The 23,330-nt window shown below is 39.3% G+C and overlaps 1 protein-coding gene and 1 long non-coding RNA gene across 4 annotated transcripts in view; one reads left to right on the forward strand and one right to left on the reverse strand.

The window, feature by feature from the left end:
• The window catches only part of LOC137972031 (testis-expressed protein 47-like), a 90,108-nt gene that overhangs the window by 1,307 nt on the left and 65,471 nt on the right, over positions 1–23,330 (forward strand). The window lies entirely within an intron of this gene.
• Positions 14,341–15,637, reverse strand: LOC137972090 (uncharacterized). Of its 2 annotated transcripts, none has more exons than XR_011117030.1 (3): positions 15,579–15,637; positions 15,342–15,453; positions 14,341–14,351 (listed from the first exon to the last, which is right to left on the reverse strand). It is a non-coding gene; the product is annotated as an uncharacterized lncRNA (long non-coding RNA). The 2 variants fall into 2 exon arrangements; XR_011117031.1 differs by lacking the exon at positions 14,341–14,351 and adding an exon at positions 15,015–15,065.

The raw sequence follows: 23,330 nt of genomic DNA on the forward strand, positions 1-23,330 counted from the left end.
ATTTGCATAATTAATGTTAATTCCTTGAAGGCTTGATAAATACAGTTACGATAGCGAACAGCCTAATACCGGCAAAATCCTATTAACTAAAAACAGCGGCATGAATGCTCAAAAGTTTGTTTACTACGGCTTTCATTCTCACATCTTTCAATGCTTTCCGGCTTTTTATTTGAGTTGTTTTTCATGTAATTATCTTCTTTAGCTTTTTATCGGATTTTCATACAAATCCTTATATTTTATGTCGGCCATGCTGACACTGAGCTTGGTGCGCCTGTGACTAAAGCAATCCGAAGTCTTGGGTTTGCAACAAGTCAACACGCACCTCAAGGGCCAACTGACATTTTTTTTTTTTTTTTTTTTTTGGGGGGGGGGGGGGTGAGCAATCTGCGAGTTATGCGAGCCATGCAAATTTTGCGTTCAAGTCTGAGCACCCATTTCAAATAGCGTTGATAAACAGTTACTAAGGCTAAGCACCCATTTTAACACGGTTAGCTTTCGATAACTGTGTGACTCGCATTTTGACTTGCATGGCTTGCCATGTTGGCTCGCATGACTGGCAGTTATGGCTCGCATGGCTCGGTGGCTTGCTCATTGTCCTAACTTTTTTTTGGGGGGGGGGGGGGGGCATTGCTGAGGATGTAATGGTTTAGTAATTTGAGAGAATTTGGCATTATTTCGGTCAGTTTCCAACTTTTGTTAACCAGTGACCCTAAATATGACGTCATCAATCCACACCAATGGTCATGACCAATAAAAGAAAACTCTAAATTTGTCTACGTGCTACACAATTTGGGTATTTGATCAGCGGTTTGATAATTTGTATTCGTTTTTGCATCCAGCCAAGCATGCTTTTGTTTTTATTTTGAAAAATGTTCTTTTTAAAGAGATAAACAATACTGAAATACACATAACATGTTGAAACAAGATGATTTGAAAAAATCAATGCTTAGCTATGTTCTGTATTTGGGGGTGAAATGTGCCATATAAAAAAATATTAATTCAATTTAAAGGCCGCCCAAAATTTAGCATGAAAGTCACTTCATTTACGCATGCGCAGTTGATCTGAGAACGAGTGTGAGGAAGGGCGAGGAAAAACCTTTGATGCAAACACCAGTTTGTGTGGTGATTTTTGCTTTGAGTGGGTTTTCTGGTATGAGGTCAGTCGCCGGAAGCAATATTTCACTTCCTTAGCAACGCGCGAAAAAGCCGTCTGTGGGCCCTTAAACACCATATTTAACACCCACCAAACAACAACGTAGCACATGCATCTTATGACTCTGCCTTCAGCACAGTGAGGCGGGCAACTAAATTAAATGAATGCAATGAGGCATTTCACCACGGTAAACTGTTTCTTGCTTCTCAACCGCAAATTCTTTTTTCCGTGGAAAAAATTTATCAGCAAATTAAGAAGGATGAAACTGGGTGGTGATGGTGAAAAGAGATATCTCGGCCAATTTGTATTAGATGTGCTCCACAATATGCAAATACCAATTTTGTTACTAGACCTCCCTGATTTTAAAGGCTTTGCTTGCCACCTTTGGCGTTATATTTTGATATTTGCCAATGGTGCCTCTTCGGCATGATCCTGCAAGTATGTAAATACAGTATGTTAGGTTGAGTTTGTGGCCTTGTTAAATGTTTTTCTAGCTTAAGCTCACCAAAATATTGAAATCAGGTTGGAGGGAACTGGAAAAGAGTGAGTTGTCATGGGAACCGATATCTTGATAGCCACAATTGTGTTGCCTGTAGTACTATTGGTCTACCAAGTTTCAATGGTCTCTGCTGCGAATTGACCGAAATAGCTCTATTTACATACTTGATGTTTTATTGGGTTGAGTGAATGATGTTTTTCAAACTTAAATATCTGCAAAACCAATGCAGATATTTCCGAACGGTAAACGGCATTATTAAACTTTCCTGGAATTCTATGTCATAAACCTAAAAATTCAAGGGATAAAATTTTGATCATAGGGGTAATTCCCTTGAAAATGACGTACTATCCAGATTTTTTTATTCATACACTCGACATTAAAAAAATGCAATAAAAAGATGGGGTCACCACGCTTGTTTTTACGCTGTATGCCTTTTATTCTAAGTGTTTTATACCGAATCGAAAAAATTGTTGTTATGCAGCAAAAGCTACTGAATATTACTTAAGTTTTGAACCTACTTGTTTGTCCCGTCTATAATCTTTAGGTAAAGTGATTTCAAATTGCTCAATCTTGCAAAGAAATGATTGTAAGCAAATTGGACTGCTACAGTCATCACCTTGCACTCACGGTCGGGCGCCAAATGCAGTTTCACATCATTTACGTGTAAATACTACAACTTCTACTATCCAACTTTATTACTGGGCTGCCAGTATGGCAATGGGTAATAATTATTTCCTGGTTTTCTTTTTTTTTTCTGTGTCGGTAAAAGTCTTGCCTGTCACTCCCCTGCAAGTGGTGTCTTTGTGCATAGAGCCTTCTGCGCATATTTTCTTAGGATCGAGAGGGTAGTGGAAATGCATAGCTTTCTCTGGTGGACACAGTAGAATAATTAACTTAACCTGCAATGGCGTCGAAAGGCTTGTAACGTGAATGGCGTTTTAGTGGATATACCCTTATGGAGCTCAATAATGAAAAGTCAATTGGATAAACAAGACAGCCAGTGAAAAATAAATATGTGGAATCTTAAGAGCGACGCGTAATGGACTTCGACAACAATCTATCGCCCGTCGAGCCAAAGTCGAAGTGAGCTGTATTTCTAATATTTTACCAAGTGTGCTGTTATGTAGAACACTGAAACCAAATGAAAAATTCTCTGGTAACTTATGGGTTCAACAAAGACAGAGAACGAATCGAACACCTTAAGTGGATCTGTGATCTCTGTTGTTATAATTTTATTTGTACTCAACTCTGCACAGTCTTCAGGTGAGAATTATTTGAAAGAAAGCTTGTCTATTTTGTGCGTCATTATTCAAGGAAAAGGTTCTTCATGGAAACGGTTTGATCCTGAAAATTTATGTTGTTGCAATTGCGTATGGTAATATGACACGATTGAGTTTCTTCTCTTCACGCACATAATGAAATAGGAAGGGGTTTTTGCCTGTAATAGCAAATATGTTGTTTTTTTCAAAAAATTTTCACTGGAAAAGGTGGCCTTTATGTATTCATCATGTTTTATACAATTTCTGAAGTAGATTTATGCTTTCTTATTATTTTTTTCCTGTCAATATTCGACAGTTCACTTAAACATCTAAGAAATGCAACCTCACACTTTGTTTCAAAACAATTAAATTTACTTTGAATATAGAACAAAAGAGATCAATAACAGAATCTACATCTGAAAATACTTTCGGTACAATTTTTGGTCCAGAACCGTTGCGTACAAAAACGACATATAAAACTCATCTTTTGCTTTGCATGCCACTGGAAAACACAACTAATTCAGTAGCTGGAAATCCACATCAAAAAGCCTGTGCTGTGTTCCTTATTATCCAAAATGGCAGTTTTAAGCTGTTAATTGTTTCAGTTACTGGGAACCACATTACAAGATAAATATCCCTGACATCTTGGTCAATGAATAACTTTTACATGGTCAGTGCATTATGTATAATTTCTTTAGCAAATCAGCACGCGTAACATTTCTGATAAAATGCTCTTCCATTCCATATGGTTATTGGATTTCTGAAATTATAAACATGTGCCGACAGAGACATTGCCACCGATTGTGTGCCTGCATTTGCCATACCAAATACTTCAACGTTACCGGGTACCCTGTCTGTATGGTGCGGCAATAATTTTAGTTGGATCAACAATTCCTGGACCTGGGTTTGTTTCTACGTCATTTGTGAGTCGAATTAACTCAGGAATGTAACGGCGATACAAATAGATCTGTGTAAGCCACACATGATTAAATTTGCGACATTTCGTAAATGTGAACCAAACATTTCAATACTGGGAAGTAAATGGCCTCTAAGTAAAACAAAAGTAAGACAGAACATCAGAATTTTCCCTTGAAGCATCCTCGAAATTCCTTTCCCACCAAATAAACAGAATGCATGCCAACGACTAGTCTGTATTGTTGAAACTATTCCCAATTTTCACTTCGTCGCATGCCCATATTGAAAATAACAGTAGTTCTAAGAACAGCTCAGATTGCTAATAGTCGGATCAGTTTTTCTCAGGTATTCTCAGTTTCGCTCAAAGTAATTCTCAAAGCTGCTCCAAGGCTCTCAAAGATCACTAGGAGATGACCGGCTTGTTGATCGAGATCAGTTTTCCTGAACTTTATGTTGATCCCCGCTCTCTTGCAAAGTGTTTGTAAAACAAATTTTTAATTTAGAAAAAAATTAATTTGTCTTTTAATGTCATCAACTTACCCTTGGCTCCACAATCCGAAAAGATTTATTTTAACAGCTCCGTACGACCGCGACTACAACCACAAAGTTTGGACAGATGGACAGGTGCAGTCAAGATGCGATGATCGGGGGCGACCATGCACATCCAAGAGAAAATGACACATCTGAAGGGCTGGACTTTCAAAAGTCCTTCGTCTGGTGTAGATTCGCGGCCGAAAAATACTCTTCACTCGACAAAACATTTCCTCCTGGGATTCTCGTGAGGTGGAATTGTGGCAAGTCTACGTAAGGGCTTGAAAAATGAGACGGATGGTTGATTTCTTCGAACATGCACTGTTTATGTTTTCATGCAAAATGGACTGATATTCCAAGGATAAATACATTTTAAGACTTTCAAGTCTTTCTATTAATTTTTCTGACACAGCAATACATTTTCCGGCAGCTATTAAATTTTTTCAATAATCCCCTACCCCCCACCCTACGTTTACGGTGTCCGTAGTTAGTGCTCCAGCATTAGAACGACTATAGACACTTAAATAAAGTTCCTTAACTTTCCTTTAAACTGAAACCCGCTGACTCGTTTGACGGAAATTTTAAGAAAACATACTACTTCCGGTTGACCTATGCCTGTCGAGAAACGTTCGGTTGATTGCTGGTAAAAAGAGATAGGCAGTTCATGTCTTCAGAAAAAAAATCAGTTTGTCAATTGCTAGTTTACACAGCTCACGCCATTTGGAGGAACAATTTTCGTTCGTCGAGTCATATGATCAGTTTTGATAGAGAATCAATTCCCTCAATGTGTCCAAGTTAGGCATATATTTTCGCGACAATATCTGAACGTTCGTTCTTGTGCGGTCCATAAAACACACGAAAATAATACTCCTGCTTCCATGTCATCGACGTAGAGTTCCTGTAACCGGACGACTGAAAGATTCAAGCCTCTGACACATAAACATACAGTTTCCCAGTTTTCAATAATGCGGCATATTGATCGCTCTGTCAACATTTTTGCAATTGGAAATGTTGATGAAGATTAGACTCTCTAACGAGGTATTCTCGATACCGAGATCAGTGATATCGCAACCAGAAACTATAAGCATTTGGAGCATATCACACATTTTGGAAACTTCCATGAGATGCTTGTCGCTAAACTTCGATTCACTGACTGTAAGCTCTAGAAGGTTTGAGAAGGCCGTCGTGACTTCGAACTCTGGTGTATTAACAAGCTTGGCTATGTTCAGAATTCGCAAGTTTGTCCAATGACTTTTCATTTTCTTGTTATCAATATACCCCCTGGATATACTGACTTGAGCTAAGGCTAATTAACAATGGGCCCTTTGCAGGTTAGTGATCACATGGTACCAAAACCGCCATACTGGGACGCAAATTGCCCACTGGGACATCTAAAACAAAGAAAATTTAAATTGTCTTGCCTCGTTTAAGATGTCCCGGTGCGCAATTTGCGTTCCAGTTTGGCGGTTTTTGTACCATGTGATCACTAACCTGCAAAGGGCCCATTATTCCATGAGCGCGTGTTGGATATGAGTTGGCTATAAGTAGTCTCATATCCATCAAGCGCGAATGGAATAATTGTTTTATGAAATTCCTTAACTCCAAAAGTTTAGAAAGTACGAAATACGAGCGAAAAAAGTGAGCAAGTCCGAGCGAAATCGAAAGAACGTAATGAGAACTGACGCGATGTTGTGTAATACGTGGTGGTCACGCAGACGCAGGCTCATCACAAAAACATTTCTTACCTTTTCGCGTACTTCTAAACGTCGGAATTGATCCAAACTTTCCACTAAAAAATTTTTTTTTGTGCTTCATTTGGAGAGAATTTTGCTTTCCGGCGAAAACACTTTTAGCTTAGCAACGCTTAGCGCAATCATTTACCATATAAGGTCAAACTAAAGTATATGAGCTGATAACCGAGATTGAGTGAACCAATCAGAGCAAGAGAAATGCATTATCCGAGGTTGAAAATTTAATAGTACTTATAATGTCTGTGGTGCGAACCCAAATTACTCTTTCGACGATATTCTGCAGCTGCTGGTAGGTAAGATTTTCACTCAAACGCATTGATTGAAACTCTTCAGAAGAAGCATCTCACAAGTGCTGGGTCATCAAAAATTGTATGCCACTTCTTTCAAACAAGAGAAATAGTTCGTCGAAGAAGCTTAAGGAAACAAAGCTAACTATGTGCAAAATCACATTTTCGGAAAGTAAATTAAAATTCATAACAAGCGTTTTGTGCCATGCAGTCACGAAAACTGTAGAGCGTGTACCCTGAGTAACAAATTGTTTAGTATTTGCAACATTTAAACTTCTCACTGGAGCACTACTGCACTGGAGCACTACTGCACTGCACCGGTGCACTTAAGGATTACATTAGTGCACGGAATAATTATAGTACACTGCACTGGCGCTCTGGTGCGTTACTATGTGCTTAATAAATTGCACCAGTACCACTTAACAGCTTTGGGAGGCAGCACTGTACACATAACCAATTCTGGAAGTGACACTAACTTGCAATAGGATTTTTTGCGAAAACTGCTGTTGTCTTGTTTCCGTTGTCTCTTCTGTATAATAAATCTTCTCTGACAGTGAAGACACATGGAAATAAACTTTAGCAATTTGAACCAAGATGAGAACCGCTGAACGATAAAAGCAAAGCTTGCGTAAGCTTTACTGACTTGAACAGCAAGCAACTTCGGGATTGCCATCAGGAAACTCCTCTGTGCTTTGGGCATGAATCGCCCATTCGGATTCCGGTCTTGAAAGAAAGGCCAGCCCCTTTACCCAAAGTTTGTTCTGCACTGGCTCCTGGGTGCATCATCGGCAGGATTAGACTTGGTATCAATTTATTTCCGCTGTAAAGGATTAGACCTCCTCTCTGATGATAGAACACATTTTGCAACATAAGTGCGGGAAACGTTTCGATTCTTTCTCGATGTAGCGTATGACAGTCATGCTATCGTCAAGAAGATGATGGTGTCAATAGCCATTTCCAGTTTTTTCTTTATCATTCTGTTCAAGTGGATACTAACTGTGCTGGCAGCTAACTCCAAACTGGGAGTAGTTAGTGCTTTGCTTCAATGAGACGAGATGGGATTTCCTGATCAGGAAAGAACAGTGAATCTGTCCATTCAAATTGACCAGGTGAAGGTGAAAAACTGAGCCATAGGCAGACTGACAAGCATCACAAAAGTGATGAATTTGGCTATTGACAATTCTGCCAAAGTTTAAGGCTTGACGTATCTGTCAACTAAGAACTCGGAAAGTTTCAGTGATTCATTTTGCCAAGCTCGCCAACGGGACAAGTAGTAGTTAGGGATCTCGTCATCCCAACTGAGGGCAGATGAAAGGCACTTCCAATCCGCGCAGGTCATATATTGAGCTGATTGTAGACAAAATCCCTTACTTCGTGTTTTCGTTGCCTAGTCATTTCTTCCGTTGAGTTTGAAGGAGAACTTTTCTTCTTGGACGGACCACAATTTGCCTAGAGATCTCTCGATAGGAAATCCAGCTCTTTAACTTCCTTGGCTCTGTCATGGATTGGAACAGACTCCAAAACGTTTTGATCATTACAATTCTCTTTTTCAAAGGGAAACCTCCTCTCAATGTTGTCCATGTGCTTGATTGCGTCACTACAGTATGGTGTCCTTGGTCCGCGACTTTTACGAACATGATGTTATATTTCCTTGTTAACTAATAATTGTTAACACGAATGTGTCCAATAATTTATTGATTATTATCTTCTTTCACATGACGATATATAGGCTTTCCTGCTATCGGTGATTGTGCGGAATTCAAGTTTGTTGACAGGTGTGTTAATTGTCTTTCTAGAAAGTCTCTACTTTTGCCGCTCCGTAACGTACATGGTCATGTCTACTTGGCTTGTGTATAAAGCTAAAACGCCGCGGGAACACGTGTCTTTTTGCAATACAGATTTACAGATCGGTGTCTGACATTTGCAGACTGCAGACTGGCTACAAATAGCGCTGATAAACAGTATTTAAGTCTAAGCACCCATTTCAAATAGCGCTGATTAACAGTATTTAAGTCTAAGAACCCATTTCAAATAGCGCTGATTAACAGTATTAAGTCTAAGAACCCATTTCAAATAGCGCTGATAAACAGTATTTAATCTAAGAACCCATTTTTAAAACGGTTAGCTTTGAATTATTGAAACACCCTTCGGGAGCTTAAATTTGAGATAAAGAGCTCTGTGTTCAGCCCGGACTCTATTTATTGGCATCTTGAGAGACATTCTTCAAAGAAAGTGACAGCTGATAAGACCATCTTCGCACTGCTTAGCTTGAATCTTCTGTGATGTTCAAGACTTCCAAAAATCATCTTAACATAGGCTTCAATCGTCACTGAGAGATGTGGCGGAAGTTGGCACGGGCTACACACATAGGATGAAACTGGAGGATGGAACATACTTCAACTTTCTTTCGGTGGGCCGTTAAGAACCCAGAAAGGTCAACTCTTGTGGCGTATGGGCCTCCATCAACAGCAGGGATAATTTTCTTTGGGCTTAAGGGCTTCAGGAACATCAGCTTCAACTAACAATTCCACTTGAGAATTCAGATCAGGTAGAAGGACATAGCCACGTAGATGTGGCTATCATTCTATGTCTCCTTGTTTAGGGATTTCATCTCTATCAACTTCATAATTGGTCTGGCTACGTCTCATGCAGAGGAATGACGACATTCTCATCTAAGTCAGAGGCTTCTAAATCTTTTAACGATGAGGTGCGCCACTTCTTCAGTTCTGCCCATAGTGCCATTCAAAGTCTTATTTCTTTCCACTAATAAGAAGATGTTGTTAAAGCCTGAGCGAGCAAAAGGTAGAGTTTGAACCATTATCCAGGAGTGGGCAGAAGTTTCAATGAAACAAATAATTTATCTTCACTGTTAGACTCGGCAATGCTGTCACGGAACGCATCCAATGACAGTACCACAGCTATGTGGTGGTAATAATATAATACTTCTTTTAGGAAAATAGCTTTGGGTCAATGTATACTGGGGAAAGTCGTTGTCAGAAGGCTCATATACACCGATAAGAAATCAGATAATCAATCAACTGTATGAAAAATTAATGATAATATAATTAGGTTTAATGATTGAAAATAAACATGCAATATAAACTATACATTACGGAAGACAGCGAACACCTCCTCCATCACTAAATAGCTAGAACAAGGCTTTCATTAAACCTTAGCTCACTGGATTTTTCGGTAATCAAATGTCTGTGATGTTACGGGTGAAACTGCATGCAATGGCTGTTTCCAAACTGTTTAAAAAATCACAGCCCCGAGAATAATAGCCGTCTATAAAATTGCATTGGTTTAAAATAACATGAAATGAAAAGAAAAGCAAGATTTCTCTGTCAACTACCGCATTCTCGTTGCTCGTGCATTCATCCATCCGTATTTTTGGTTTCTTACATCAAATTTTACAGCTTGGGTTCCCCCTTCGTACCCCCCTTCGTACTCCATTTTGTTTGTTGGCAGTTGTCGTACCCAGATTTCTCTCACCTTATTCCTTGCCGCCATTTTGAAAAAAATTTGCATATTTGTCCATCCTCGATGGACAAATCTTGATCACGTGAGAGAAAAAAAGCAGCTCTAACCAAATTAAAAATAACCACTCAGCTTCAAGTTTTATATCCCTCCGATGCTTGACTTGAATAACTGCGTAGCCGCCAGTGTGGACCACAGCTATCATGATATGTCAAACTGGATTGAAACCAGCAAAAAATGCAGAAAGAAAACATTTTCCAAACGTTTTCCACCTGAACAAGAAAAGCGTTGACTGTGTAAGAAGTATAGTTGACGTAGTATGGCCGTGTAGCCAGTTCGAGCCACAGAAAGCGCGCGAAAAATGAAGCATTTGGGAGTAGAGAATACTGAACAGGAAGTCGTAAAGTAATTCGGAAACCCCAGAATTTGGAGGGAGATTCAAAATCTAAAACTACTTTCAGTGCTGTTTGATTTTTTCTATCTCAGAAATGTATAAATTACAAAAATAATAAACGACGAGGTTTGAATTATGTCTTATACCGCAAGGGAATTTTCCCACGCTGCTAAAAAGTGATTACTGTTGCTGTTGCAAAAGTACCGTGGGAAAACATTACATCAGTCTCTTTGAGGAGAAATCCGTGGAAATAGGTCTTGTCGAAGCCATTCAGAATTACGGAAACATCAAATTGTAGAAGAAGAGGACATTTGTGTCGTTTCCACAAAAAAATTTGTCGATCGTGTTGCTTGCACGATGGCATTCTCATTGCATTCTGAACGATGGAATGTACGCTGAAACACTAAAAATACACTCACCGAAAGCGTCAGAGGTTTCATCTTCACTTGCTCTTACAGCAAGCCAATGATCATTTCTCCAGTTTCTTTGTGTGTAAGGCTAAAATTCTTGTTTCTCGAACACTTTCAACCCCGCCATTTCTACTGTTTACGGTTTTCTCTTTTCTGCTTCCGTTTAAACTGAAGCATACGAAATCCGGACCGGAACCCACGTTTTCTGGGAAAAATGGAGTCGATGCCCGAGGACTCTGGGTACGAGATTGAAAACGCGGCCCAAATCGTCGCCGACCGTTTGCATTTAGCCTGCGTAGCAAGCGTTCCTGTTCGACAGAAGAGCTTCGAACCGATTTTCTGGAAACTGGCCGCGCGAAAGTTGGGGCAAGAGACTGAGGGAACGCTTGCAAGAAGACCCCCTATTTTTGAAAAAACCCGTTCCCCCACGAACGGGGGCTTCTGATTGGTACGGCACAGTCACAATGATTGACAGGTGACAAATTCTGGAGCAAAATATTTCTCCTAAGTTCTAGCGTGACAAAGGCAATGGTGGAAGATGTGGAATGTTTTGAATCGTGTGTCGAAGCTGAGCGAATCGGGTCTCGGGTTTTACATTGCAAAGGAAAAAAAGAAGTGTCAATGCGCCATCTCTTTAACTGTATAGATGTAATGGCCGTTTTGCCAACAGGATTCGGAAAAAGCTTAATTTTTCAGATGTTGTCATGATGTGTGCGGAGTGCGAAATAAAAGAACTTAAAACGAAGAACCGGCTTCTCGAGTATCATCGTGATTTCTCCATTTTAAAGCATAATACCACAGGTGTGCCCAGAGTCGGAAAACAATTATAAGGATTTGTATGGGAATCTCGATAACAGACAGAAAAAGATATTTACCCGCAAAAGTTCTCAATAAAAAAGCCGTACTGTATTGTCGTGGTGAATTTCTCGCTTTTTGTGTGGTTTTTTGCCTGATTGAATGCGATTTAAGCGACTTCTCAAATTCCCGAGTTATAAAGGAAAGGCTGGGCAACTCATTTCTAACTTACCTCAGATCTCGCCGAAAAATTTTCACACTTCTCCGGCATCAGTCACGCTCAAACTCCGGCGATGGCTACACGGATAAATTTACTTCCCCTTAACCAAGTTTCAAGGTCCAGCGAGTATCCATTGCTGAGAAACAGCGAAAAATATTCAAATTTTCAAACTCCTTCGAGGCTCGTACAACAAACTAAAATGTCAGGATCAAACCCGTCACAGGTTCCATATGCAAGAACCTTGTCCTTGAATAAGGAAGCACAAAATAGACGACAAGCTTTCTTTTCAAAGAATTCTTGGCGTCAGATTTCAACAGTTTTTTTTTAACCTGAAGACTGTGCACAGAGTTGATCACAGATCCACTTAAGTGTGTCGTTCGATTCGTTCTATGTCTTTGTTGGAAACCCATACGTAACGTGTTACCAGCAGAATTTTCCATTGGGTTTCAGTGTTTCTAAATACATGTACAGTACCGCTTGTGAAACTATTTGGTGCATTTGCCACGGTTTCTGACTAGGGTGAAACCGCAGGTTCAATCCCCAGTTTGACCGGAGGTTTAGGGTTAGCCTTTAAAACCTTGTCTACGTTGTAAACCGAAAGCCGAGGTTTACCGAGATTTTTTCAGGTTTGATTTACGCTGCGGTTAAGAGAGGATGCAGTATGCTTTTATTTGGAGCAGATGCTATCAAAGAAATCTGCATATTTTTGCGGATCAATCGCAGCGATAATTAGTGTGCGTATTTGCCGTATTTACAATCTGTGAAGTTTGGCACATTCGATTATAATAAAGTCGCTTTCATAAAGTGTTGATCGTTTTTTCTTTTTCCAGCAAACGACAAGATTTCTAAAAGTTGTTCGAAATCTGTTTTAATACAGATGTTATAAGATCGGCAGAAATTCTATCAAGAAATTACCGTGTTTGGGAAACTCGTCTTAACGGTGACCCTGCTCGTCGAGTGGCCGGCCTTGAAAGATATGCGAAAGTCATTTCGATCTTATTGACCGAAAGATGGAAAAAAACGATTAACTTTACAAGTAATTGTCAGCCGTTCAAGAAACGTGGCTCTCCATTTGTTACAAACTTGTTTAAGCAGTTCGAATCGAACAACATATTTCATGAGCTATTGCTCTCGTTGCGTGACGGAAGCATGCAGCTTAATAGTTAATTTACGTTTTAACTCGCCAAATTGTCAGAGGCTTCATTGAAATTGTCTATCGTGTGATCGTTGAAGCATTAATTTAAGTTAATCTTAACAATTCAGAGGAATGAATATTTCTGAACTTCAAGCTCAACTGCTGAAATTACCTGCCACTTAATATTTTGCATCAGAAATGATCGTAATTAACGCGCGACAAGGAGTGGTCAGGAGTTGCTAAGAAACTTCGGGAATACAGTTACGGTTCTTCGCTGGTGTATAAAATCTTTAAGTCATTACATGTTGTAGTAAGGTTTAGTTCAAAGTTAGAGCTTTTCAACAACTATCCCGTAAACATTTCTATTTGGACTGGACGCAAAATTTGAAGCGCTTTTCATTCTAAATTATTACACATTTCCTGTCGGACTGCACTGGCGGCGACTTAAGTTTAATATGCATAATCCACACAGTTTTTTAAAGAAATGTCCTTTCACCCTTTTCGAAGAAACTGTTCATCATGATAGCGAAAAACTTACAAGTTATTAACATAAAGATGTAAGAATTAGGCATAATGAAACTTTATCAACATTCTCTGTTCTAAGCTGTCACGGCAAAATGAGATTAACATATTTAAACATTGCGTTGCGTTGCTTCGGAGATGTGAAAAACACTTTGGATCTTCATTCTTTACATTGGGGATCTATGTGTGATAATATTAAACAATGCTTTGCAAAGTACCAGTGTTTTCTTGCGGCACATTACCGCAATTAAGTCGGCCGCAGCATTCGGTTGCTTTCGTCTTTGCCTCGGTTGCGTTTTTCGTCCAACCTAGGTGATTTCATGGTAAACACTATCGGCAAAGACGAGGTATTAGCGCATGAAAATGCACTAATAGTTTCGAGCGGTACTGTAATAGCACACTCGGTAAAATCTTAGAAATGCAGCTCACTTTGATTTCGGCTTGACGGGCCACAGATTGTTGTCGAAGTCCATTACTCGTCGCTTTTAAGATTCCACCGCCTGTCTTGTTCGTATCCAAATGACTTGCCATTATTGAGCTTCATAAGGGTATATTTTGTTCAAAGATCCACTAAAACGCCATTCGCGTTACATGACTTTTGACGCCATTGCGGGTAAGTTTATTATTCTACTGTGTCCACCAGAGAAATCTATGCATTTCCACTACCCTCTCTATCCTAAGAAAATAGGAGCAGAAGGCTCTATGCACAAAGACACCACTTAGCAGGGGAGTGACAGGCAAGACTTTTACCGCCACGGAAAAAAAAAAAAAAAAAGAAAATAAATAAAACAAACACATGAAACGCAGATCCCGACTGGGTTTGCCATACTGGCAACCCAGTAAAAATTAACTGAAATGAAAAATTAACTGCAACATATACTTCTACATATCATGAATTTTCCACTCTATAATTGTGCATGCTTGATTGATGTTGTTTGCTAAATGTTAGGTTCTTGTCCAGTGCCGTGAGAAAGGTTTCCTGTTACACGACAATTTCCATCAGCTGTTAAAAGGGAATTTGAAATAGACAGTCAAGAAAATTGGTGTTCCAAGAATGTAAATCTAATGAAAAAAGGTACGCCAGGGCAGGAATGTGATGATCCGCAGATGCCCGGGGGTGGGGGAATTTGACAGTCTGTAGGTGCCCAGGAAACCCATCCTCTACCTCTGAAATGCCTATTATCGACAATTCCTAAAGTTTCTCTAAATTGACTATTATCGTCAATTTAGGACGCTTAGCGCTTGATACGGATTATGGGAAATGGATATATTTTTAAAATCCGAACCCCAATGCCTAAACTCGCTGGACTTGAACCTGGGAATGTTCGATTAATAACCCTTTCACTTAACCACTAGACTACTGTATCGCTAACTGTCAAAACACTTTTTTAAAAGATATTGATATATTCTTTCTTCCGCATGCTGCTGTAAACGTGTCTTATCACCAGCTAAGAAACAAGTTTAAAAAGGAGAAAATGTCAGTTACCAAACCTTAAGAGAAAGCTAACCATTTTAAAATCAAGGTACTAGACTTGACCACTATTCAGCAATGATTTTGTGTGTACTAATAATATTAGATTTGATAAATAATCAGAGCAATTGTCAGCCAGTTGATCTTTAGTTGTTAAGTGGATAAAAACAGTTCCTTCACATTGGGTTCAAATCCCTTCCAGTGATGCCATTTTTCTTTTTTTCTTTTCATCTGCTACCACAAGTCCTGGGACAGAGTCATCCAAAAATGACGATAACAGACATTCCAGGGAAAATCACGAATTGTCGATAATAGTCATTTCAGAGGTAGAGATATGTTGGCCAAGGAGTGGGAATTTCCATCTTCCATGAAAATGACAATTCCCCTGGGTCTGCCCCTCCTCGACCTGGGGCTTAACATTGATAGGTGCATAATAATAACCTAATAATAAACTAGAAGCCAAGTGAACTTTACAGTGCTGACATAGAGGTAGTTGACCTCGCAGAAATGATATTGCTATACCTTCTGACAAGCCACATCAACACTTCGGCAACCAACGGAAAATTAGGGGAACGAAAGTTCTCCATGGATATCAGTCTTGGGTAACCAAGAGCTCTCATCATTTCTGTAAAATCTATGCAAATATCAACAAAATACTAAGTCAGTTCTCGCTCCACTGGTTGGAAGAATAGTAAAATATTTGATTTGTATTTCCAAAGCAATTCAATTATCGTCCAAACTTGGAATTTGGTCACTTACTTCTCAAATCTCTGTATGACATGTTTTCTTCGTCTCCTCGTCTCCAAGGCAAGCTCGTGAGAACACTGCGCATACGCAATAAAACCGCTGATCATTGTCCTGATTATTTATGCCAAACGATGCCAAACGATGCCAAACAAATGCCAAACCTTTTACCATGGAAACAGACGAGAAAGTCGACGAGAAAATCATGGCGGCGAGTCCGGGTGCAGCAGAAGAAGATTCAGTGTTTGATACTGGTCGATTGTCTTTATTTGACCTTATTATAGAAAGAACTCGCGCCCAAATAAGGTAGGAGACTAAAGAGTGTAAGTTTCAGCTGCTCATGAATGGGCTTCCGTTCTCAATATTAAGGGTAAGCGGTTATACATTGTCATAATCAACTTACATGTCGCAAAATTTCAGGAAGGCTGAATCCAACGCGGGCGCGGGTAGTAATCGAAAACGAAGACCTAAGCACGAAGCACCCAAAGATCGAAAACGAAGCACCCTAAGTCAAAATAAAAATAGCTTTCTTCCTGTGTGGTTATTTTCCAGATCCGACGCGATTTGAGCCATTTCTCAATTTCGTGGTTGTCAACGATTATAATAAAATCCCAAGGCTGGAGACTAAATTCTCAGGTGCCACCAGTTTGAGTCAAATATTCCTGGATAAAATATTCCACGGTCACAATTTCACATCAGAATCAATTAACAAAGATTGAACTTTCATCTCAACCCACCATCAACGCAATAGCAGTCCTGCGAGCAACGTCAGGTGGTGAATATTGCAACAAACAGCGTGCGAAGGCGGTGCTTTAGCACCATAGTGGCCACGGCTTCGACGGTTGATAACAAACTGACCCTTACCGGGGTGGTAGACCGTAGTTTGTCAACCGCAAAATCTCTTCATTCCCCTGGATCTACTGGCATGACTGCATTGACTCCGTCATCCAATCACAGTCACGCCTCCTTGTTGACAAAGTTCAAACACATTCGTGAAGACGGAAAGCATTGAAAGACGAGAATGAAAGCCATAGTAAACAAACTTTTGCGCATTCATGCTGCTTTTATTAGTTAATGGGATTTTGTACGTAGGAGGCTGTTCACGATCGTAACTGTATTTATGGAGCCTTCAAGGAATTAACATTAATTAATTATGCAAATAAAATTTGTTCCCATTGTTTATCAAGCGCAAATTCCCCTGGGTCTCCCGACTTGAGTGTTTTCTCTCAGATGCTAATAATTAAATTGCACTGGCTTCAATAAGTCCAGCCACCAAAATATTCATAGCACATTATATCCTACGAGAACAAAGTTTTATTTGTATGTCAATATATTCCGTGAAGGCTTGAGTCAATACAGTCAGGGAAATTTACGCTTGATAAACTATGGCAACAAGTTTTATTTGCATAATTAATGTTAATTCCTTGAAGGCTTGATAAAATACAGTTACGATAGCGAACAGCCTAATACCGGCAAAATCCTATTAACTAAAAACAGCGGCATGAATGCTCAAAAGTTTGTTTACTACGGCTTTCATTCTCACATCTTTCAATGCTTTCCGGCTTTTTATTTGAGTTGTTTTTCATGTAATTATCTTCTTTAGCTTTTTATCGGATTTTCATACAAATCCTTATATTTTATGTCGGCCATGCTGACACTGAGCTTGGTGCGCCTGTGACTAAAGCAATCCGAAGTCTTGGGTTTGCAACAAGTCAACACGCACCTCAAGGGCCAACTGACATGTTGTTTTGTTTTTTTTTTTTTGGGGGGGGGGGGTGAGCAATCTGCGAGTTATTCGAGCCAAGCAAATTTGGCGTTCAAGTCTGAGCACCCATTTCAAATAGCGTTGATAAACAGTTACTAAGGCTAAGCACCCATTTTAACACGGTTAGCTTTCGATAACTGTGTGACTCGCATTTTGACTTGCATGGCTTGCCATGTTGGCTCGCATGACTGGCAGTTATGGCTCGCATGGCTCGGTGGCTTGCTCATTGTCCTAACTTTTTTTTGGGGGGGGGGGGGGGCATTGCTGAGGATGTAAAGGTTTATTAAATTGAGAGAATTTGGCATTATTTCGGTCAGTTTCCAACTTTTGTTAACCAGTGACCCTAAATATGACGTCATCAATCCACACCAATGGTCATGACCAATAAAAGAAAACTCTAAATTTGTCTACGTGCTACACAATTTGGGTATTTGATCAGCGGTTTGATAATTTGTATTCGTTTTTGCATCCAGCCAAGCATGCTTTTGTTTTTATTTTGAAAAATGTTCTTTTTAAAGAGATAAACAATACTGAAATACACATAACATGTTGAAACAAGATGATTTGAAAAAATCAATGCTTAGCTATGTTCTGTATTTGGGGGTGAAATGTGCCATATAAAAAAATATTAATTCAATTTAAAGGCCGCCCAAAATTTAGCATGAAAGTCACTTCATTTACGCATGCGCAGTTGATCTGAGAACGAGTGTGAGGAAGGGCGAGGAAAAACCTTTGATGCAAACACCAGTTTGTGTGGTGATTTTTGCTTTGAGTGGGTTTTCTGGTATGAGGTCAGTCGCCGGAAGCAATATTTCACTTCCTTAGCAACGCGCGAAAAAGCCGTCTGTGGGCCCTTAAACACCATATTTAACACCCACCAAACAACAACGTAGCACATGCATCTTATGACTCTGCCTCAGCACAGTGAGGCGGGCAACTAAATTAAATGAATGCAATGAGGCATTTCACCACGGTAAACTGTTTCTTGCTTCTCAACCGCAAATTCTTTTTTCCGTGGAAAAAATTTATCAGCAAATTAAGAAGGATGAAACTGGGTGGTGATGGTGAAAAGAGATATCTCGGCCAATTTGTATTAGATGTGCTCCACAATATGCAAATACCAATTTTGTTACTAGACCTCCCTGATTTTAAAGGCTTTGCTTGCCACCTTTGGCGTTATATTTTGATATTTGCCAATGGTGCCTCTTCGGCATGATCCTGCAAGTATGTAAATACAGTATGTTAGGTTGAGTTTGTGGCCTTGTTAAATGTTTTTCTAGCTTAAGCTCACCAAAATATTGAAATCAGGTTGGAGGGAACTGGAAAAGAGTGAGTTGTCATGGGAACCGATATCTTGATAGCCACAATTGTGTTGCCTGTAGTACTATTGGTCTACCAAGTTTCAATGGTCTCTGCTGCGAATTGACCGAAATAGCTCTATTTACATACTTGATGTTTTATTGGGTTGAGTGAATGATGTTTTTCAAACTTAAATATCTGCAAAACCAATGCAGATATTTCCGAACGGTAAACGGCATTATTAAACTTTCCTGGAATTCTATGTCATAAACCTAAAAATTCAAGGGATAAAATTTTGATCATAGGGGTAATTCCCTTGAAAATGACGTACTATCCAGATTTTTTTATTCATACACTCGACATTAAAAAATGCAATAAAAAGATGGGGTCACCACGCTTGTTTTTACGCTGTATGCCTTTTATTCTAAGTGTTTTATACCGAATCGAAAAAATTGTTGTTATGCAGCAAAAGCTACTGAATATTACTTAAGTTTTGAACCTACTTGTTTGTCCCGTCTATAATCTTTAGGTAAAGTGATTTCAAATTGCTCAATCTTGCAAAGAAATGATTGTAAGCAAATTGGACTGCTACAGTCATCACCTTGCACTCACGGTCGGGCGCCAAATGCAGTTTCACATCATTTACGTGTAAATACTACAACTTCTACTATCCAACTTTATTACTGGGCTGCCAGTATGGCAATGGGTAATAATTATTTCCTGGTTTTCTTTTTTTTTCTGTGTCGGTAAAAGTCTTGCCTGTCACTCCCCTGCAAGTGGTGTCTTTGTGCATAGAGCCTTCTGCGCATATTTTCTTAGGATCGAGAGGGTAGTGGAAATGCATAGCTTTCTCTGGTGGACACAGTAGAATAATTAACTTAACCTGCAATGGCGTCGAAAGGCTTGTAACGTGAATGGCGTTTTAGTGGATATACCCTTATGGAGCTCAATAATGAAAAGTCAATTGGATAAACAAGACAGCCAGTGAAAAATAAATATGTGGAATCTTAAGAGCGACGCGTAATGGACTTCGACAACAATCTATCGCCCGTCGAGCCAAAGTCGAAGTGAGCTGTATTTCTAATATTTTACCAAGTGTGCTGTTATGTAGAACACTGAAACCAAATGAAAAATTCTCTGGTAACTTATGGGTTCAACAAAGACAGAGAACGAATCGAACACCTTAAGTGGATCTGTGATCTCTGTTGTTATAATTTTATTTGTACTCAACTCTGCACAGTCTTCAGGTGAGAATTATTTGAAAGAAAGCTTGTCTATTTTGTGCGTCATTATTCAAGGAAAAGGTTCTTCATGGAAACGGTTTGATCCTGAAAATTTATGTTGTTGCAATTGCGTATGGTAATATGACACGATTGAGTTTCTTCTCTTCACGCACATAATGAAATAGGAAGGGGTTTTTGCCTGTAATAGCAAATATGTTGTTTTTTCAAAAAATTTTCACTGGAAAAGGTGGCCTTTATGTATTCATCATGTTTTATACAATTTCTGAAGTAGATTTATGCTTTCTTATTATTTTTTTCCTGTCAATATTCGACAGTTCACTTAAACATCTAAGAAATGCAACCTCACACTTTGTTTCAAAACAATTAAATTTACTTTGAATATAGAACAAAAGAGATCAATAACAGAATCTACATCTGAAAATACTTTCGGTACAATTTTTGGTCCAGAACCGTTGCGTACAAAAACGACATATAAAACTCATCTTTTGCTTTGCATGCCACTGGAAAACACAACTAATTCAGTAGCTGGAAATCCACATCAAAAAGCCTGTGCTGTGTTCCTTATTATCCAAAATGGCAGTTTTAAGCTGTTAATTGTTTCAGTTACTGGGAACCACATTACAAGATAAATATCCCTGACATCTTGGTCAATGAATAACTTTTACATGGTCAGTGCATTATGTATAATTTCTTTAGCAAATCAGCACGCGTAACATTTCTGATAAAATGCTCTTCCATTCCATATGGTTATTGGATTTCTGAAATTATAAACATGTGCCGACAGAGACATTGCCACCGATTGTGTGCCTGCATTTGCCATACCAAATACTTCAACGTTACCGGGTACCCTGTCTGTATGGTGCGGCAATAATTTTAGTTGGATCAACAATTCCTGGACCTGGGTTTGTTTCTACGTCATTTGTGAGTCGAATTAACTCAGGAATGTAACGGCGATACAAATAGATCTGTGTAAGCCACACATGATTAAATTTGCGACATTTCGTAAATGTGAACCAAACATTTCAATACTGGGAAGTAAATGGCCTCTAAGTAAAACAAAAGTAAGACAGAACATCAGAATTTTCCCTTGAAGCATCCTCGAAATTCCTTTCCCACCAAATAAACAGAATGCATGCCAACGACTAGTCTGTATTGTTGAAACTATTCCCAATTTTCACTTCGTCGCATGCCCATATTGAAAATAACAGTAGTTCTAAGAACAGCTCAGATTGCTAATAGTCGGATCAGTTTTTCTCAGGTATTCTCAGTTTCGCTCAAAGTAATTCTCAAAGCTGCTCCAAGGCTCTCAAAGATCACTAGGAGATGACCGGCTTGTTGATCGAGATCAGTTTTCCTGAACTTTATGTTGATCCCCGCTCTCTTGCAAAGTGTTTGTAAAACAAATTTTTAATTTAGAAAAAAATTAATTTTGTCTTTTAATGTCATCAACTTACCCTTGGCTCCACAATCCGAAAAGATTTATTTTAACAGCTCCGTACGACCGCGACTACAACCACAAAGTTTGGACAGATGGACAGGTGCAGTCAAGATGCGATGATCGGGGGCGACCATGCACATCCAAGAGAAAATGACACATCTGAAGGGCTGGACTTTCAAAAGTCCTTCGTCTGGTGTAGATTCGCGGCCGAAAAATACTCTTCACTCGACAAAACATTTCCTCCTGGGATTCTCGTGAGGTGGAATTGTGGCAAGTCTACGTAAGGGCTTGAAAAATGAGACGGATGGTTGATTTCTTCGAACATGCACTGTTTATGTTTTCATGCAAAATGGACTGATATTCCAAGGATAAATACATTTTAAGACTTTCAAGTCTTTCTATTAATTTTTCTGACACAGCAATACATTTTCCGGCAGCTATTAAATTTTTTCAATAATCCCCTACCCCCCACCCTACGTTTACGGTGTCCGTAGTTAGTGCTCCAGCATTAGAACGACTATAGACACTTAAATAAAGTTCCTTAACTTTCCTTTAAACTGAAACCCGCTGACTCGTTTGACGGAAATTTTAAGAAAACATACTACTTCCGGTTGACCTATGCCTGTCGAGAAACGTTCGGTTGATTGCTGGTAAAAAGAGATAGGCAGTTCATGTCTTCAGAAAAAAAATCAGTTTGTCAATTGCTAGTTTACACAGCTCACGCCATTTGGAGGAACAATTTTCGTTCGTCGAGTCATATGATCAGTTTTGATAGAGAATCAATTCCCTCAATGTGTCCAAGTTAGGCATATATTTTCGCGACAATATCTGAACGTTCGTTCTTGTGCGGTCCATAAAACACACGAAAATAATACTCCTGCTTCCATGTCATCGACGTAGAGTTCCTGTAACCGGACGACTGAAAGATTCAAGCCTCTGACACATAAACATACAGTTTCCCAGTTTTCAATAATGCGGCATATTGATCGCTCTGTCAACATTTTTGCAATTGGAAATGTTGATGAAGATTAGACTCTCTAACGAGGTATTCTCGATACCGAGATCAGTGATATCGCAACCAGAAACTATAAGCATTTGGAGCATATCACACATTTTGGAAACTTCCATGAGATGCTTGTCGCTAAACTTCGATTCACTGACTGTAAGCTCTAGAAGGTTTGAGAAGGCCGTCGTGACTTCGAACTCTGGTGTATTAACAAGCTTGGCTATGTTCAGAATTCGCAAGTTTGTCCAATGACTTTTCATTTTCTTGTTATCAATATACCCCCTGGATATACTGACTTGAGCTAAGGCTAATTAACAATGGGCCCTTTGCAGGTTAGTGATCACATGGTACCAAAACCGCCATACTGGGACGCAAATTGCCCACTGGGACATCTAAAACAAAGAAAATTTAAATTGTCTTGCCTCGTTTAAGATGTCCCGGTGCGCAATTTGCGTTCCAGTTTGGCGGTTTTTGTACCATGTGATCACTAACCTGCAAAGGGCCCATTATTCCATGAGCGCGTGTTGGATATGAGTTGGCTATAAGTAGTCTCATATCCATCAAGCGCGAATGGAATAATTGTTTTATGAAATTCCTTAACTCCAAAAGTTTAGAAAGTACGAAATACGAGCGAAAAAAGTGAGCAAGTCCGAGCGAAATCGAAAGAACGTAATGAGAACTGACGCGATGTTGTGTAATACGTGGTGGTCACGCAGACGCAGGCTCATCACAAAAACATTTCTTACCTTTTCGCGTACTTCTAAACGTCGGAATTGATCCAAACTTTCCACAAAAACATTTTTTTTTTGTGCTTCATTTGGAGAGAAATTTTGCTTTCCGGCGAAAACACTTTTAGCTTAGCAACGCTTAGCGCAATCATTTACCATATAAGGTCAAACTAAAGTATATGAGCTGATAACCGAGATTGAGTGAACCAATCAGAGCAAGAGAAATGCATTATCCGAGGTTGAAAATTTAATAGTACTTATAATGTCTGTGGTGCGAACCCAAATTA

This window comes from Montipora foliosa, chromosome 9, assembly GCF_036669935.1.
Source record: "Montipora foliosa isolate CH-2021 chromosome 9, ASM3666993v2, whole genome shotgun sequence".
NCBI lineage: Eukaryota > Metazoa > Cnidaria > Anthozoa > Scleractinia > Acroporidae > Montipora > Montipora foliosa.